Source organism: Symphalangus syndactylus, chromosome 6, assembly GCF_028878055.3.
Source record: "Symphalangus syndactylus isolate Jambi chromosome 6, NHGRI_mSymSyn1-v2.1_pri, whole genome shotgun sequence".
NCBI lineage: Eukaryota > Metazoa > Chordata > Mammalia > Primates > Hylobatidae > Symphalangus > Symphalangus syndactylus.
Window position 1 is genome coordinate 147,290,406 of NC_072428.2, and position 17,089 is coordinate 147,307,494.

The window sequence follows — 17,089 nt, forward strand, 5'->3', positions numbered from 1 at the left end:
TTTGGAAACATGAATTCACGTGGCAGCGGTAACATTTAGAAGAGAAACAGCCACATTTAAAATGCGTAAGACGCACAGAACCTCGGCCTGCTGTGGTTTCATCATCAGGCAGGCAGCACGTTCCAGCGGCTTTGGCCTTGCCCGCCCAGTGCCCAGCACCCAGTGCTCACCATGGGAAGTGCAGGGAGCGGCTTGGGCATACCCCATGGTGCTGTCTGCAGCACCGCACACAGAGTGCCAGCATCGGCTGTGGTCCCGTGGCGCCAGCGTCGGCTGTGGGTCCCATGGACTGAGGAAGCCACGGAGCCTGGGACAGCTTGAGGGGCAGGAGGTGGACACAGGTGCGGTGGGGGACACAGGAGTGGCTGCCCAGGAGGTGGACACAGGTGCGGCGGGGGACACGGGGGTGGCTGCCCGGGACTGGCTCTTCTGGAAGCAATTCGGGGGAAACCCACTCAGATGCCACTTATGACCCCCGCATGCTGGTGGACGCCCACAACCCCTCTGGGGTGTCGGGGAGCAGGTGAGCAAGGAGGCTCAGCCGTGGCCTCCAGGCCCCGCCTTGATGGAAACTGCGACAGGAGGGGGTCTGGCCTCTGCTGGGAGTGACATCTGAAGACGCCATAGAAAGTCTGGCGCAGCAGCTGGTGGGCCTGGGGGGCGCGTGGACTCCAGCTGTTGTTGTGCCTGGGTACCCCCAGCGGGTAGGGCGGGCAGGAGGCTTCCTCCCAGTCTAGGGGGCCAGGAGAGCCCCTGGGCCCCACGTCCTGCCTCTCTCCTTGTCCTTCATGTCTTGTAGGCGACCCCACAAAGAGAGAGGCCGAGGAGAGTGGCCGTGACCCGGAGGACAAGGACGTGCATTTCACACTGACCGGGGCCTCCCTGGGATGCCCTGAAACCTGCTCTGTGGGAGGACGGGGTGGTGTTTGAGCTGGTGCCACCTGGGTCCCCTGGGGTGGTGGCGGGGTGACCCCAGCCCCGTCTCTCCCTCAAACTTCATTTGTGCTCATGGCTGGGGGAGGCACCTGGGGGCCCCATCCAAGCTGCCAAGGGCTGGAGTGGGCTGTTCCCCTCTTGGCATCTCCCCCACCTCCACTCCCCAGTGGATAAAAGCTGCTGGCAACATCAACACCCCCAAGACACTGATGGGCCTGGAGGTCTGGACAATGTGGAACCAGCACTGGGTTCCCTCGGCACTGCGCAGCCGGGTCTTGAGGCCAACACAAGCCAGACCCAGCCTCTCTGCCATTCGTGAATCTCAGTGTTCAGACGGAGTTCTGCCAAAGAAGAGAAGAACCAGTAAAAAGCAGGGAAGGGGCCGGGCGCGGTGGCTCACACCTGTAATCCCAGCACTTTGGGAGGCCGAGGTGGGCAGATCATGAGGTCAGGAGATCGAGACCAGCCTGGCTAACACGGTGAAGCCCCGTCTCTACTAAATCTACAAAAAATTAGCCAGGCGTGGTTGATAATCTCAACTACTTGGGAGGCTGAGGCAGGAGGATCACTTGAACCTGGGAGGCGGAGGTTGCAGTGAGCCGAGATCGTGCCACTGCACTCCAGCCTGGGTGACAGAGTGAGAGTCTCAAAAAAAAAAAAAAAAAGTACAGGAAGCTTTCAGCTTCCTTGGCAAGACACTGCTGTCTGGAGACCCTGGGAGAAGTGTGCCATCAATCAACGTGACCAGTACCCATCCTGGTTTAGGGGGGAGCTCTCCACAGGCCTCCACGGGGCTGGAGCAGTCCCCAAGCTCCAAACAGTCCCCCACGACCTCTCAGTCGTCAACCCCAGGAAGGGCCTAGAAGGCAGATTTCCCACCATGAGAAGCCACATGGAGCCCAGCTCCCAGGCATGCAGCCCTGCTGGGCTGTGCGGGGAAGGTGTGTGCTCTGAAGGCCTCTGGAGCCACCCCACTGCCACACAGGAGGCCACTGGGGCCACCCCACTGCTACTCAGGAGGCCTCCCGGGCCACCCTACTACCACACGGGAGGCCTCTGGGGCCACATCTCTGCCCTATGGGAGGCTTCTGGGGCTACCCCACTGCCATGCAGGAGGCCACTAGAGCCACCCCACTGCCACGCAGGAGGCCACTGGGGCCACCCCACGGCCACGCAGGCCACTGGGACCACCCCACTGTCACGCAGGAGGCCTCTGGGGCCACCCCACTGCCACACAGGAGGCCTCTGGGGCCACCCCACTGCCACGCAGGAGGCCTCTGGAGCCACCCCATTGCCACACAGGAGGCCACTGGGGCCACCCCACTGCTACTCAGGAGGCCTTCCGGGCCACCCCACTGCCACACGGGAGGCCTCTGGGGCCACATCTCTGCCCTATGGGAGGCTTCTGGGGCTACCCCACTGCCACACAGGAGGCCACTGGGGCCACCCCACTGCCACTCAGGCCACTGGGACCACCCCAATGCCATGCAGGAGGCCTCTGGGGCCACCCCACTGCCACGCAGGCCACTGGGACCACCCCACTGCCACGCAGGAGGCCTCTGGGGCCACCCCACTGCCACGCAGGAGGCCTCTGGAGCCACCCCACTGCCATGTAGGAGGCCTCTGGGGCCACCCCACTGCCATGCAGGAGGCCAATGGGGCCACATCTCTGCCATAGGGGAGGCTTCTGGGGCCAGCCCTCTGCCACACATGAGGCTGCCGGGCCACTTCTCTGCCATGCGGGAGGCAGCCGAGGCCACATCGCTGCTATGCTGGAGGCCGCTGGAGCCACCTCTCTAATGCTGGGGATACCTCCCTAGAGCCATCTCCTTTCTCACAGATGCAAAACCCATGCCTTCCCCAAGGAACGGAGCTCATGTCGCTTCCTGCCTCCATTTCCCAAGCCGTCACCGTAACAGTCACTACATGACAGTCAGAATGGTAGGATTTGAGCAAAATTGCTAGAATCTGGAGAGCGTCACAGAAATTCTAGGAGGTCAGCAACTTTAGGTAATGCCCGCACTTGATGAGGGACATCACTGTTTTCTGGTGGGCTGGTCCTCTTTGGTGACAGATGAAGTCAGATGTTTCGGGGACTAATTTGGTTCACCTTTGAAGGACGCTTTGAAAGCAACACAACAAAACTGGCTGGGCCTTGTCCCCACCTCTCCCTCGAGAAACACCCCGCCCTGGGCCTCGCCCTCACAGCTCCCTGGAGAAGCGCCCCGCCCGGTGCCACTGGCTTCTACAGTTTCTAAGCCGCGTGTTGGGCACGTTCCCTCCTGGTGGTCCCGGGGCAGCCAGACCCACCCTGGGACATCCAGGCCCCCTGGGCACAGACATCTTGTACAAGGTCAGAGACACTGGGTTTCGGGCTCCATGAGCCTCAGAAATTCAGCTCTCAGCAGGCTCGTGGGAGGCCTCCAGGGTCACGTCTCTGCCCGAGAGAAAAGGGGCGGCCCGGGCTTCTCTTTTCAAAAGTGTTACCTGACAACAATGGAATTCTGTCAGCCACACACCAGGTGGCTCCGTGGTCCCCTGAGGTCCCCAGCCTTCGACAGTGTGTGTGTGTGGTGTGTGGTGTGAAACGTGGGTGTGATATGTGTGTGTGGTATGTGTGTATGGTGTATGTGTGTGTGGTGTGTGTGGTATGGTGTGTGTGTCTGTGGGGTACATGTGTGGTATGTGTGTGGGGCATGTGTGTGGTGTGTGTGTAGTATATGTGGTGTGATGTGTATGTGGTGTGTGTAGTATGTGTGCAAGTGTGTGTGGTATGTGTGGTTGTGCTGTGTGTGTGGTGGTGTGTGTATGGTATGTGGTGTGTGTGTGTATATGTGGTGTGTTTGTGGTGGTGACGTGTGCGTATGGTGGTGTGTGTATATGTGGTGTATATGTGGTGTTTACATGGTGTGAATGTGTGTGGGGTGTGTGTGTGGTGTGTGTCTGTGGTGGGGGTGTGTGTGTGGTGTTTGTGTGGTGTGAATGTGTGTGGGGTGTGTGTGTGGTGTTTGTGTAGTGTGAATGTGTGTGGTGTTTGTGTGGTGTGAATGTGTGTGGGGTGTGTGTGTGGTGTTTGTGTGGTGTGAATGTGTGTGGTGTGTGTGTGGTGTGTGTCTGTGGTGGGGGGTGTGTGTGGTGTTTGTGTGGTGTGAATGTGTGGTGTGTGTGGTGGTGATGTGTGTGTATGTGGTGCGTGGGGTGGCAGGATGTCATTAACTTGGTTTTAAAGATGGTTTGGGTTCAGGTCCTGGAGCAAATGCTCAGGAACTGTCAAGGAATCTGGAGGACACAGGAGTGAGGCAAGGCGTGCTCGCAGGTATTAAAATGTGTTTCGCATGAAGATCGGTGTTCAGAGCAGTAGAACAAAACAGACGGTCTAGGAATGAACCTGACAACACATGGGCCTGGCGTGTACGATGAAGGGGGCACTTCAAACCCGGGGGTACAGAAAAAACCACCCGATAAACACAAGTGGGAAATTGTGTAAGAAAATGAAGGGAGAATCCAATATTACAAAGTCTGATAGATCAAAATCTAAATAATAAACAATTTACCATAAGATAATTAGAAGAAAATATAAAATACTTTTTTATCTTGGGGTCAAGTTGTCACAAAACCTAAGCTATGTTTTTAAATCCAGAAGTATTAACAGTTTGCTATTTCCTGTAGACAAACAGCTCCTACAAATCGGTGAGGAAACAGGGTCCAGGGGCATTTTCTCTGCTCGGGTGAAGCTCAGGGGAAGACATAAGTACATGAAAAACGTTCCGTTCTGTAATGATTAAAAAATCAAAAGCTAATACCATCACATTGGTAAACGTTAAAAAGTTTAATAACTTTTTTTAATATACCTGCTGTTGCACATGCAAACTGATAAAGCCTTTTTGGAAAGTAATTTGGCAATAAAAATGCACATACTTTATGAGCAAAAAAAATCCCATTTCTTATAATCTAATTGATAAGAATTATAGCATAAGCGCATGTATGTGTACGGGAACAGTCACTCCGGCATTGCCCGCAACGGCAAATAAATGAGTGGAAAACAAGCTCTCGCGGAGGGTATTTAAATATTTTATGTGACTAAGAAGAATGAGATACGTCCATTTGCTGTGATAAGGAAAGATATTCCACAGTTTCGTATTTGTTAAGTATTTTCAGCAAATCATGGAACACGATGCAACACCCGATTCCACGTTTGAAAACAAAACAGAACAAAATTCAACAAGAAATAAGCGCCCGCGTCCACATATTCTCGTGTCTAGTGTGTTTTACGTGCTTGGGAAGCGGAGCGGCCGCTGGGCTTGGCTATGAGGTCGGGGCTGGTGCAGGCGGATGCATGTATGTGCCCGGGTCCCCCCTCCACACGCCTGCCTGGCGCCGGCCTGCCCGCCCTCCTTGCACCCGCCCGCCCCCCCCCGCACCCGCCCGCCGTCCTCCCTCCCCGCACCCGCCCACCCCCCCGCACCCGCCTGCCCCCCTCCCCGCACCCGCCCGCCCCTCCTCCCCGCACCCGCCCGCCGTCCTCCCTCCCCGCACCCGCCCGCCCCCCTCCCCGCACCCGCCCGCCCCCCTCCCCGCACCCGCCCGCCCCTCCTCCCCGCACCCGCCCTCCGTCCCTCCCTCCCTGCACCCACCCGCCCTACTCAGGGTGGTGAGAGCGGAGGGGCGCTGGGGCTTCATCCACACGTCTCCTGATCACCCTCTTGACCAAGAGCATCCTCTGGATTTTACATTCACTTGGCAACAAAAAAACTTTGAGAGAGAACTTTGAACATCAAAAATTCTTAATTTGTTATGTCACAAACACAAAGCGTTCTCCTAGGAGGTTTCTGGTACAGACCATGTTTCCTGAGGACCTGGAGGGTATCGCGCCTACAGCCAGCAATGCCGTGCGGCACGCTCGGAGCACACCCAAGAGGGCAGATCAGAGGGGCGCACGCGGATCCCCAAACTCCCGAAGATGTGTACGGTAAATATGTGCGGCTTTTCCTGCCGATCAGGCCTCCACGAAGTGCTTCGATAAAATAAAACCAGCCTGTCATGGAGGAGTCCCCTTTGCCCGGAGGGCCTGTCCTTCCCCTCTGGGGGTCACACTGCCAGTTTGTCAAAGTTGGGCGAAGTGGCCCCTGCCTGGAACTCTCTGGCCTTATGAAGCCCCCTCCCCGTTCATGCCGCTCAATCGAGTGACTCTCACCGATCATCTTGAGCTGCCTCATGGGGCGGGGCTCGCTTTCCCATCTGCCTTCTGCAAGGTGTGGCGCACAGAGCCTCTGACCTGCAGCCTGCGCCCAGCCAGCAAGCGGCGGGAGAGGCCAGGCGCCCACAGCGGGGCATCTGCCCCTGGTGTGCAGCATTACTTGCTATACTCAGGCCAGCCCAGCCCTGGGCCATCTCCCTGAGTTTCAGCTCCCCGGGGCCACCTCTCCTGGGTCCCCTCTTTGCTGTGGCTCTGGCGGACATTAGCCAGCGGTGGAGAGAAACCCATCTCCACCCCCAGGGAGCCCAGCCGAGGTCTCCACGTCCGGGCACCAGCTGCCTTCAGCTCGAGGGTGTGTTTTCAGGGGTGGGGGTCTCACACGGCACAGCTCCTGCACGTCCAGGGCATCTGCTAGTCATCTTTGCCTGCTCCCCACTGTCCCAAGCAACTCAGTAGGACCTTGGGGAAGCTGGGTGCTCACAGAACACCTTGTAAGCGAATGAGGAAAGCAGGCTTTTCCGCTGGCCACACTGCACGGGAGACGTCTGCCCAGGGTGGGGCCGGGGGTCTCTGCTCCTACAGCCCGCAGATGGACCACCCGGAGGCTGCCCTGTGATGGCTGGACCTGAGGCTTTCCAATGACTAGGAGGGCTTGGGCACTTCTTATTCATGAGCTGTACATTCTACAGCGTGGCTGGTCATTTAATGTGAGCAATCGATGAGCACTGTGCTTCAACTTCAAAGCATGACCGGGCGGATCAATCTCCCAGGGCCACGGGTGCCGAGTGTAAAACTCATCTCTTTTTCTAAAGTGGAGGCAAGGGACCCCGGTTTGGGATTAATCAGCAGTGATGAGCTTAAATAAATGAGATACATTTTCTATCTGTCTCGTAAGGCTTTTTCTTTTTTCAGAACTAATGGGAGCCCTCTACAATGCGCTGTGCCTGGGGAGAGGAAGGGGGCGCAGATGCATCTGTGGCTGCGGTTGTGGTCGGGAGAATGAGGGCCTGGAGCTGCCCAGGACGGGCTCAGGCACAGGCGCCCAGCCGAGAGTCCCCTGCAGTTCCCTCTGCACAGCAAAGAGTTTCTGCTGAAAAGAATGTGGCAGATGAATAAAAACTCTAAGGTTTTCTAAAGGTGTTTCATTACGTGAGATTGCAGAGGGTGGTCTCCATGTCACAGATGATCCTCGCGGCGGTGATAACCTTTACATTTTGGGGTGCTCTGTGGGCCCCCTTGCTACCCGGTGACTATGCACGTTTCTAGAGGTGGAGTTTGACCCTTGAATTGTTCAAATTATAAGTAGAATCACAGAAACTGGGGGAGGAAGGGATCTGAGGGGCCTCCAGGGCCCGTGGCTTCACCCTGGGGTGGGGACAAGGGCAGGTGTGGTGCCTCTTCCGGGGTGGGATGGGTGGGTGCTCACGTGCTCGCCCTCCGGCTGTCAGGAGCGATGGTGAGTTCTGCCACACATGGAAAACACGTTGGCTTCTCTGGGTTTTAAGTGTCCTGTCAGCAGCTTGGAGCCTCTAGGAGACACCGTCCCCCAGGGCCACGTATAGACCCGCTGGAGGCCTGAATGGCATAATTCGTGGCACCCCTCCAGGCCACCTTCGGGCCTCGGCAGCACACCTCGAGGGGCCCAGGACAAGCTCGGCGCCCAGGTGTCTGGGAGGGGCCGCCTGTGTCTCACCCCTCATTCTCTGCTCTGACCCAGGCTCACACCTCCCTGCTCCACCCAGGCTGCCTGCACTTCTGATTCTGCGCCTGGCCGGCCTACGGGCACTTAGGCAGCACGGTGACAAATTATACCGTCGACAATGGCAGCTTCCCTCTGAAAGCCCATTGTGTCTGCCCCTATTCTTTGAAGCTTCACTGCTTTCGGATAAGTATGAAAATAGGCTCTCCCTCTCTCTGAGTGAAAGGAGGCAATTATACAATAGGACTATCACCCTCGCTGTCACTCTCCGCTTTGTTTAAATGTGGGGATTTCATTTCTTCATCGCCTCTATGAACACCCAGTAAAACTGTAAGTGGGAATAATGGGTGCCTTCTGTATTTTACATTTTTTATTGTGTCACTTACTGCAAAGCAGCTCAAGGAGCCTGAAACCACGATAAATGTGTGGAGAGTTGTGGAGCCACCTTCTCTCCCAGTAACCTTTTCCAGAGGAAACCTCTTTGAAATATCACAAGCAAAATTTAAATCACAAAATACTTCATATCTGCCCGCACTCATTGTCATGCTAAAGCACGTCACCACAGTCCTCAGAGAGGAGGGATTTCCACGTGAAAGAGGCCAGCGTGCTTCCCCCACTTAGCGGGGATGCGATTATGAAGTATTGAAACTTCCTCTAAGACATGGATCCCTGTGCCTCGCAGCCCCTCACCTGTGCACCTGGGAGGCTCCTGGGGGCGGGGTGGGGGGTCAAGCTTGAAGTCCCTCACCTATGCACCTGGGAGGCTCCTGGGGCTCAAGCTCAAAGCCTCCTCACCTGTGCACCTGGGAGGGGGAACTCAACCTCAAAGCCCCTCACCTGTGCACCTGGGAGGCCCCCGGGAGGTGCAGCAAAGCTGGGCCCCAGCCACAGCCTGCGAAGCCTCTGACTTCACGTGGGGCCTCCGCACTGTCTGTTGCTCACCCTCCCCGGGTGGGCTGAGGCTGGGAACCACCACTCTTTAACTCTCAACCTCTTCCCAAGGTGCTGTCTATCTGTGGCCCTTGGAGTTCTGCGCTCGGCAGTCATTTATTTATAAGTCGCATGAGAAAGTCCTTCCAGCCACTTTCCGTGCTTGCTCTGACGTTTGCCCAAACTAACATTGCTGAGGTTGACCTCATGTTTATTCAGGGAACTTGATTCATTTCCGAGCTAGCGATAACAACGAAGTCCTCCGCAACCAAGGAACTTCCGCCATGGAGGCGTTTTCAAAAGAAAGCGCTTGTGCTCATCCCCAGAGGGTTCGTGAGCCTGCGGAGGAGGCGGGAGGCGGAGGAGGCGGAGGAGGTGGGAGGCGGCGGAGGCGGAGGAGGCGGAGGAGGCGGCGGAGGCGGCGGAGGCGGCACCTGGCAGCTCACCTGGTGTACCTTCTGTGAGACCTAGCCGGCCCGTCGGTCACCGAGGGGTGCACGTCACACCCTGACCTGCCTGACGGAGGGAGCCTATGAAGCAGAACAAACACATGTGATGCTGAAGCCCTCAGAAACCCGGGGCCAAGGCCACGCGTGATCACCGTGATGGAGGTGGGGCAGGCGCCGAGGCGAACCTGGGGGAGGCCCTGTGGTGCACACCCCTACCCTTTCTGGCTGGAGAAAAATGGCCCGCACCGTGAAACAGCAAATAAACACACGCGTTCCAGGACGTGAGATACAGCTTCCACATCAATCAGAGGGACCTGCCCAGTCCCATCAATTTTCCATCTAAATTACATAAATGTCCTCCTTAGAAAGGCGGGGACGCCCAGGCACAGGCATGAAAGATCGGCCTTGAGGTTATTTTGTCGCTGCAAGTATTGATGCGAGGACTTACGGTGCTTTTCTTTCCCAGTGAACTTTCCTAACTGCTGATGTCACGTGTACTAAGCACGTGATTTTCCTATTCATTCCCGAATCTCACATTTTACTGGGATGATGACATCACTGTGGGGCCTTGTGGGCTCTGAGCTCATCTACACCCAACCCTAGTCAGCTCTGCTGCCCCTGCGGGGTAAACTGGCAGCTCTGAGTTCACTGGGTGCTGTTTACTGAACGCCCGCCCATGGAAGCCACTGTCCTCACCGGGAAAGGTGCAGAGAAGAGAAGGAAACGTTAAAAATCAGGTTGGAGAGAGGAAACCAACTTGGACCGTCTTTGCCAGTGGTATTAGTCCATTCTCCACGGCTGTGAAGAAACACCTGGGACTGGATGATTCGAAGAAAGAGGCTTAATCAGCTCAGGGCTCTGCAGGCTGCACAGGGAGCATGGCGTCTGCTTATGGGGAGGCCTCAGGGAGCTTCCGGTCATGGTGGAAGGTGAAAGGGAAGCAATCTCATCCCATGGTGGGCGTAGGCGCAAGGTGGGAGGGGCTACCCAGGTTTAAACACACAGGTCTCAGAAAATCACCATCATGAGAACAGCAAGGAGAGGGTGGTGCTACACCATTCAAAAATCGCCCCCAAGTCCAGTCACCACCCCCCAGGCCCCACACCCAACACTGGGGATTACGGTTCGACGGGAGATTTTGGGGCACACTGATTCAACCATCTCAACAGCAAAGAGTGATCTGCCTCGCATTCCGACTCGCTGCTCAGAGGAACTCACGGCTCAGCTGGGAGAATCACACGGGAGGGGCCCATGAACGGGCACTGGGGCCACAGCCTGGGATTCAACTGCACTGAAATCCCAGCCCTCGACACCGCCCATGGCTGTGTCATCCCGGATTTATCACTAAAAAGCAAAACCAAAAACCGACCTCAGGTTTCTCTGCAATATGTAGGATCCGTGAAACCTCCGACGTGAATTGAGAAGTGTGTAGCCTCGAATCTGCACCCAGGCAGCCCCAAAGTTTATCTGATGACAACACCATTTTCTCACGAAGCGGAGGAGAGTCTGGCCTTGTTGCTGGGCCTGCAGGACATCCCATCGCTCATCTTAATAATTCTCCTGAGGGCGATATTTACACCTGATATTTATAAGGTGTGGCAAGTGAGAATTTCATCCCGGCCTCCCACCTGGCAGGTTACACAAGCTGGCCACAGGGACGTTCACGGGCTGAGGCTGTGGGAGGCATCCCATGAGGGTCACGGGCTGAGGTCGTGGGAGGCATCCCGTGAGGGTCACGCAGGCAAAGACTGTCAGCCAAAAGGAATTCCAAGGCCCAGACGGGAGGCGGCCACAGGCTCCTGAGTGCTCTGTGGGATGTGCCACCCGGCGGCAGGGCCTGGCCAGAAGAGCTGCCCTGCAGGACCTGTGGGATCCTTCAGTACGAAGCTTGCATTCCAGGAGCTCCCTGAGCCGAGACTGTGGTGAGGGGCTGCGCTGGGCCAGGCTGGATATGCACCTGTCAGTTACATTTTCCTACGTGTCCTCCTTCCTTTCTTTGGACCCGGCATCTTTGTCTTTAGCATCCTTTGTAGTCTTGAATTCTGAGTCCATTCCTGAGACCCCTCTGAACCTCCAGAGCCCCCGCACCTCTCAAGCTGGAAGACTGGGGACTATGCTCATCTTTCCTTTGACCCCAGGTCTGTCTTCCTACATTTCTTTAAAAATTACTTCTCGGGGCCAGGCATCGTGGCTCATGCCTGTAATCCTGGCACTTTGGGAGGCTGAGGCGGGTGGATCACCTGAGATCAGGAGTTCGAGACCAGCCTGTCCAACATGGTGAAATCCTGTCTCTACTAAAAATACAAAAATTAGCTGGGTGTGGTGGCGCACGCCTGTAATCCAAGCTGCTCAGGAGGCTGAGGCAGGAGAATCGTTTGAACCTGGGAAGCAGAGGTTGCAGTGAGCTGAGATCACGCCACTACACTCTAGCCTGGGTGACAGAGTGAGACTCTGTCTCAAAAAATAAATAAATAAAAATAAAAATAAAAAAGAATTAGTTCTCTACCTTTTGGAATGTGAAATTGCCTCTGAGACGAACCTGTCATTTGTCACCTCTGGGAGATGATAAGGATGCCTCTGTGACCTTTGTCCCCGTACTAAATATTTTGTCACCATGCTGGTTTTCTTGTTTGCATCAGTAACAGACCGGCCATTTCTCCCATTTGGTTGTACAGTCGTTAGCAGTGGCCCCTCCACACACGCAGACACACATGGACACACACAGATGCACACGAACACACACACACACACACACACGTCGCTTCTGGTCTGAGAATGTCTGCCTCCTTTCCATTCCCCTGGGTAGGTTATTTTCTTCTCCTAATCACAAAACCCATCCTTCATCTTAATAATTCTCCTGAGAGTGATATTTACACCCTATAATTAGAACTTTATGTTCGTTTTATTAATTACCTCTTTTTTGCCTATTGATGTGAAAGAATCTGTGGCTAAAAAGTATTACAGATGGCTCTACACATCGAACCGTTGATATTTAAACTCAATCAGCAGATGCTGGTGCTGTGGGGTGGGGCGGGGTGGGCGTCCCACTGGCTCTCTCCCTTCCTCCGCGTCCCACTGGCTCCACTCAGGGACTCCACTTCTTCTCAGCACCTATGCCCTCCAGTCCCTCTCCTGGGAAGGCAGCAGGAGAGGAGACCCCCATGCCATCTTCAATACCACCCCTGTGGCTAGGGTGCCGCCCCTCCTCCTTTCTTCTCCAAGTTCCAGATTTGGCCCAGAAATGTGACCGAATAACGTGCAAGCCCTTCAGACATGACAACCCCATCGGGTCAGAGAGGTAGTGGTCAGGGCTGGGCCTGGCCCACCATCGGGGTGGGGCCAGCAGGAGCAGGAGCATGCTACGTGCTCCTGGGGAGGAAGGGCTGGGAGAGGCTGGAGCGTGGGTGGGAGGTGCCGGACAGGGATGCTGAGGGCAACGGGCCCTCCCTGCACCAAGGCTTCAGCAGCCCTGCTCTCTGCTGTCAGCCTCAGACCCAGGCTGGCCCGGCCTTCATCTCTTCCCAGGTTCCAAAGACCCTACATCGCCATCTCTTGCCACGAGACCTCCCCACACTGAACATGCATTCCTCTAGCCGCTTACTCAGCGTCTCCACTGCAGGCCCCAGTGTAACCTGGCCAAGCAGACATTTCATTTTCCCCACCAGAGCAGACCCAGCTCAGGGCCCCTCCTCACCTTGGGACCTACAGCAGGTCCTGCCCCAGCTCCACGTGCGGCTCCCACATCTGACTCGTGCACTGTCCCTCCAACTGGCCCAGGGCCTCCACTCCGGCTTGTGCTCCTCAGGCCCAGTGCTCTGAGCGTGGAGTGAACTTTCTAAGTCACAATTTGAGTCACATCCCTCTCCCTCTGGAAATGTCTGCTGGCTTTGCACCCACCAAGGACAGGATCCACAGCCTTCAACACACAGCATCACCAACCACCTCCTGAGCCGGCCTCCTCCTCTATCCCTCAGAGGCACCGCAGCCTCCTCCCCCATCCTTCAGAGGCAGCACAGCCTCCTCCTCCATCCCTCAGAGGCACCACAGCCTCCTCCCCCATCCCTCAGAGGCACCACAGCCTCCTCCTCCATCCCTCAGAGGTACCACAGCCGGCCTCCCCCATCCCTCAGAGGCACCACAGCCTCCTCCACCATCCCTCAGAGGTACCACAGCCGGCCTCCCCCATCCCTCAGAGGCACCACAGCCGGCCTGCGTGGCCTGTGTTTCTCCTCAGGGTCTTTCCAGGTTGGGCTTCTTCTCATCCTGACGCTCAGAGGCCTCTGCTCAGCCCCACCTTCCATCACTGTGCCCTCTTCTCCTTTCTTCACATCACGCCTTACTGGAAATTACCCGGTCACTTTAGTGCCTGTCCCTTCTCCGTGACGAGGGGACTCCTAGTGTGCTTCCCGCTGTGCTCCCAGCTCCTACAACAGTGTCCGGCCCCTCGAAGCGACTCAACGACCCTCTGCCGATCCAAAGACTCGGCATCCATGTGCCTCCCAGGCTGCCGCACTCCTCCTCCTGGGAACACCCTCGTACTGACGCTCTATGGAAATAGATGTTGTGTTTTCACCTCTTGTACCTTGTTCACTTAAAATTTAATCAGCACCTTATTTTAGAGAGAGAGAAAGAAGTTCTTTGCTTTTTTTAACTTTTAAAATATGAATACCTGCTGGGCACGGTGGTTCACGCCTGTAATCCCAGCACTTTGGAAGGCCGAGGGGGGTGGATCACGAGGTCAGGAGATCGAGACCATCCTGGCTAACACGGTGAAACCCCGTCTCTACTAAAAATACAAAAAATTAGCTGAGCGTGGTGGTGGGAGCCTGTAGTCCCAGCTACTCGAGAGGCTGAGGCAGGAGAATGGCGTGAACCCGGAAGGCGGAGCTTGCAGTGAGCCAAGATCGCGCCACTGCACTCCAGCCTGGGCGACAGAGCGAGACTCCGTTTCGAAAAAAAAAATATATATATATACATATGAATACCCAATACCCAATTCACAGCTTGCTCTTCATGGTGCTTATGCGGTGTCACAATGCATCTCGTGCCTCTCATCCGATTCCGCTACACTGTGAAAGTTACGCCAGACCAGAAACTGAACCGACACTGAAAGTATCACGGCTTCTGCTTAGCGCTGCCTTCGAGATCAGTCTCTCGACTCCTGCTAGGAGCAACGGCGGTGAGGCAGGATAAACTGCCTCATCCACGGAGCACAGCTTTCCCGTCTCCAGAAAGAGCTGTCGAGGTTTATTTATTCACGGAGACGCGTTGCATCATGAGAGTGCTGCGTTAACCCACGTGCGGGGGATGTTATCCTCCCCGTGAGAGCAGCTGCACAGATTTTTGTAATGTCAAATTCCTTCTGAAACAACACAAATCCCCATTTCTGCCCCACTGGGTTGAGAAATCTGTAGGTGGTAGAGGATAGGTAAAAACATCTCAGCCTGCATGAAAGCAAACATCATTTTAGAAGAAGGAAAGAGCAAATGTTTTAAAGGCCTAAAAATAATAATTTACTCTAGGGAAAAATTTGATGGACATGCTATGATTTATTGCCAAATGATATTTAAGAAAAATTCACAGGAGAGGTGGCTGCTGAATGCCTCCACTGAGGGTCCTGGGAAGGAAAACCACCCGCTTAATGGAAGAACAGAATGGCCACGCAGGAAGTGCTTGGTCCTTGGCTTCCTGTGTCTCCCCCAAAACACACGTAGCTTATTAGAAACCCGCAGGAAAACAACACAAATTTATTCTCTTACAGGAGGCCACGGTCCAGACGGGTTTCACTGAGCTGAAGTCAGGGGTTTTGGTGGGCCACATGCTCCGGGGAGGCTCCTGACCTTTCCCGGCTTGTGGCACCTGGCTGTATTTCTAGGCGTGCAGCTCCATCCTCCACCTTGAAACCGGCCACGGCGTCCCTCTCCAACTCTGCTTCCTTCATGGGGCCTTCACTTCCACGTGCTAAGAACGTGTAACAAGGCCCACCGTTTTGACAGCTCCCTGAGTGTGCAGCGTGGTTAGCTCTCAACCGTACGGCAGATTTCGAGACTGCGTTGAGGCCGCATCGCTGAAACCTTGTGCCCTTGGAACGGCACCTTCCCGTGCCTCCCCCAGCGCCAGACCCAGCTGCCTCCATCCTCCTCTCTTCTTCGGCGCGTTCAATTGTCGTAGATTCCACGCTTCAGTGACGTCATGCAGCCTCTGTCCTGGGCCTGGCTTTTGTTTCACTTCACGTCATGTCACGCAGGTTTATCCCTGTTGTTGCAAATGACAGGTTGTCCATCTTTTCTTAAGGCTAAAGAGCATCCACCTCGTCTATGCACCACGTTTTCCTGCCCGCTCATCCCTGGGGGACACGTGCTTCCATGTCTTGGCTCCTGTGAACAATGCCGTGATGAACTCCGGAGTGCACACGTCACTTCGAGGTCCTGATTTAACTTCCGTTGGATAAATGTCTGGAAGTGGGATTGCTGAATCACATGGTGGCTCTATTTTCAATTTTTTGAGAAAACTTCATACTGTTTTCCATGACGGTTGTACCATTTATATTCCCATCAACAGCACGTAAGCGTTCAGTCTCTACACATCCTCACCAACACGCATCTTTTTGGTCACAGCCTCCTGACAGGTACAGACAGGTATCTCATCATGGCTCTGATTTACATGTTCCTGATCATTAGTGATGCTTTCTTTCCATGTACAGTGTGTTGGCCATTTGTATGCTTTCTTTGGAGAAATGTCTACCCGAGTCCTTTGCCCATTTTTAAATCAGGTTATCATTATTATTTTCTATTGAGTTGTAGGAAGTCCCTATACATTTTATTTTATTATTACTACTTTTTGGAGATGGAGTCTTGCTCTGTCGTCCATGCTGGAGTGCAGTGGCACCATCTCGGCTCACTGCAACCTCCGCCTCCCAGATTTAAGTCATTCTCCTGCCTCAGCCTCCCAAGTAGCTGGGATTACGGGTGCTCGCCACCACACCCAGCTAATTTTTGTATTTTTAGTAGAGACGGGGTTTTGCCATGTTGGCCAGGATGGTCTCGAACTCCTGACCTTAAGTGATCCACTCGCCTTTGCCTCCCAAAGTGCTGGGATCATAGGTGTGAGCCACCACACCCAGCCGCCTATACATTTTAAATATTAACTCCTTATCGGTTATGTGATATGCAAATATTTCCTCCCCAGTGACCAGTAGGGGATGCAGAGTCCACCTACCCGCCACTCACCCCACCTTCTGTGGGCTGCCCTCTGGATTCACTGATTGTTTCCCTGCTGGTGCAGGAGCTCAGTGGTTTGACGTTGTCCTGCTTATTCACATTTGCTTCTGTTGCTTGTGCCTTTGGTGTCAGATCCAATAAAACTTTGCCTAGACGAATGTCATCATGCTTCCCCCGTGTTTTCTTCTAGTACGTTTATGGTGTCCAGTCTTATGTCTCAGTCTTTAGCCCATGTTGAGTGGGTTTTTGTGGATGTGAGATGAGGGTCCAATGCCGTTCTTTTGCATGTGGACATCCAGTTTCCCCAGCACCCGTGAAGAGGCGACCCTTCCCCATGGTGTATTCTCTGCATGCTTATGGAGGAGCACTTGGCAGTGTATGTGAGTTGTTTCTGGACTCTGTTCCATTGGTCTATATGTCTGTTTTTAAGCCAGTAGCATATTGTTTTAATAACCATAGCTTTGTAATATATTTTGGAATTGGGAAGTGTTGCATGATTTTTTATGGAGCTCTGGGCAGGTTTTTCACGATGGCAAAATATGTCAACTTTTCTTTTTGGTGTAATTTCTTCATTGCTAACATTTTCCCTAGACAGTGAAATAATAAACATTTTCTAAAAGTTCCTCAAGAAAAACTATTGAAATTATTTAGTAGAAAC

At 54.6% G+C, this 17,089-nt stretch overlaps 1 protein-coding gene and 1 long non-coding RNA gene across 6 annotated transcripts in view; one reads left to right on the forward strand and one right to left on the reverse strand.

Annotated features, from left to right (window-relative positions):
• PTPRN2 (protein tyrosine phosphatase receptor type N2) overlaps positions 1 to 17,089 on the reverse strand; it is a 987,645-nt gene that overhangs the window by 234,062 nt on the left and 736,494 nt on the right. The gene's annotated exons all lie outside the window — the stretch shown is intronic.
• Positions 5,553 to 7,269, forward strand: LOC129476898 (uncharacterized). The gene is made up of 2 exons (XR_008655158.2): positions 5,553 to 5,905; positions 7,046 to 7,269. It is a non-coding gene; the product is annotated as an uncharacterized lncRNA (long non-coding RNA).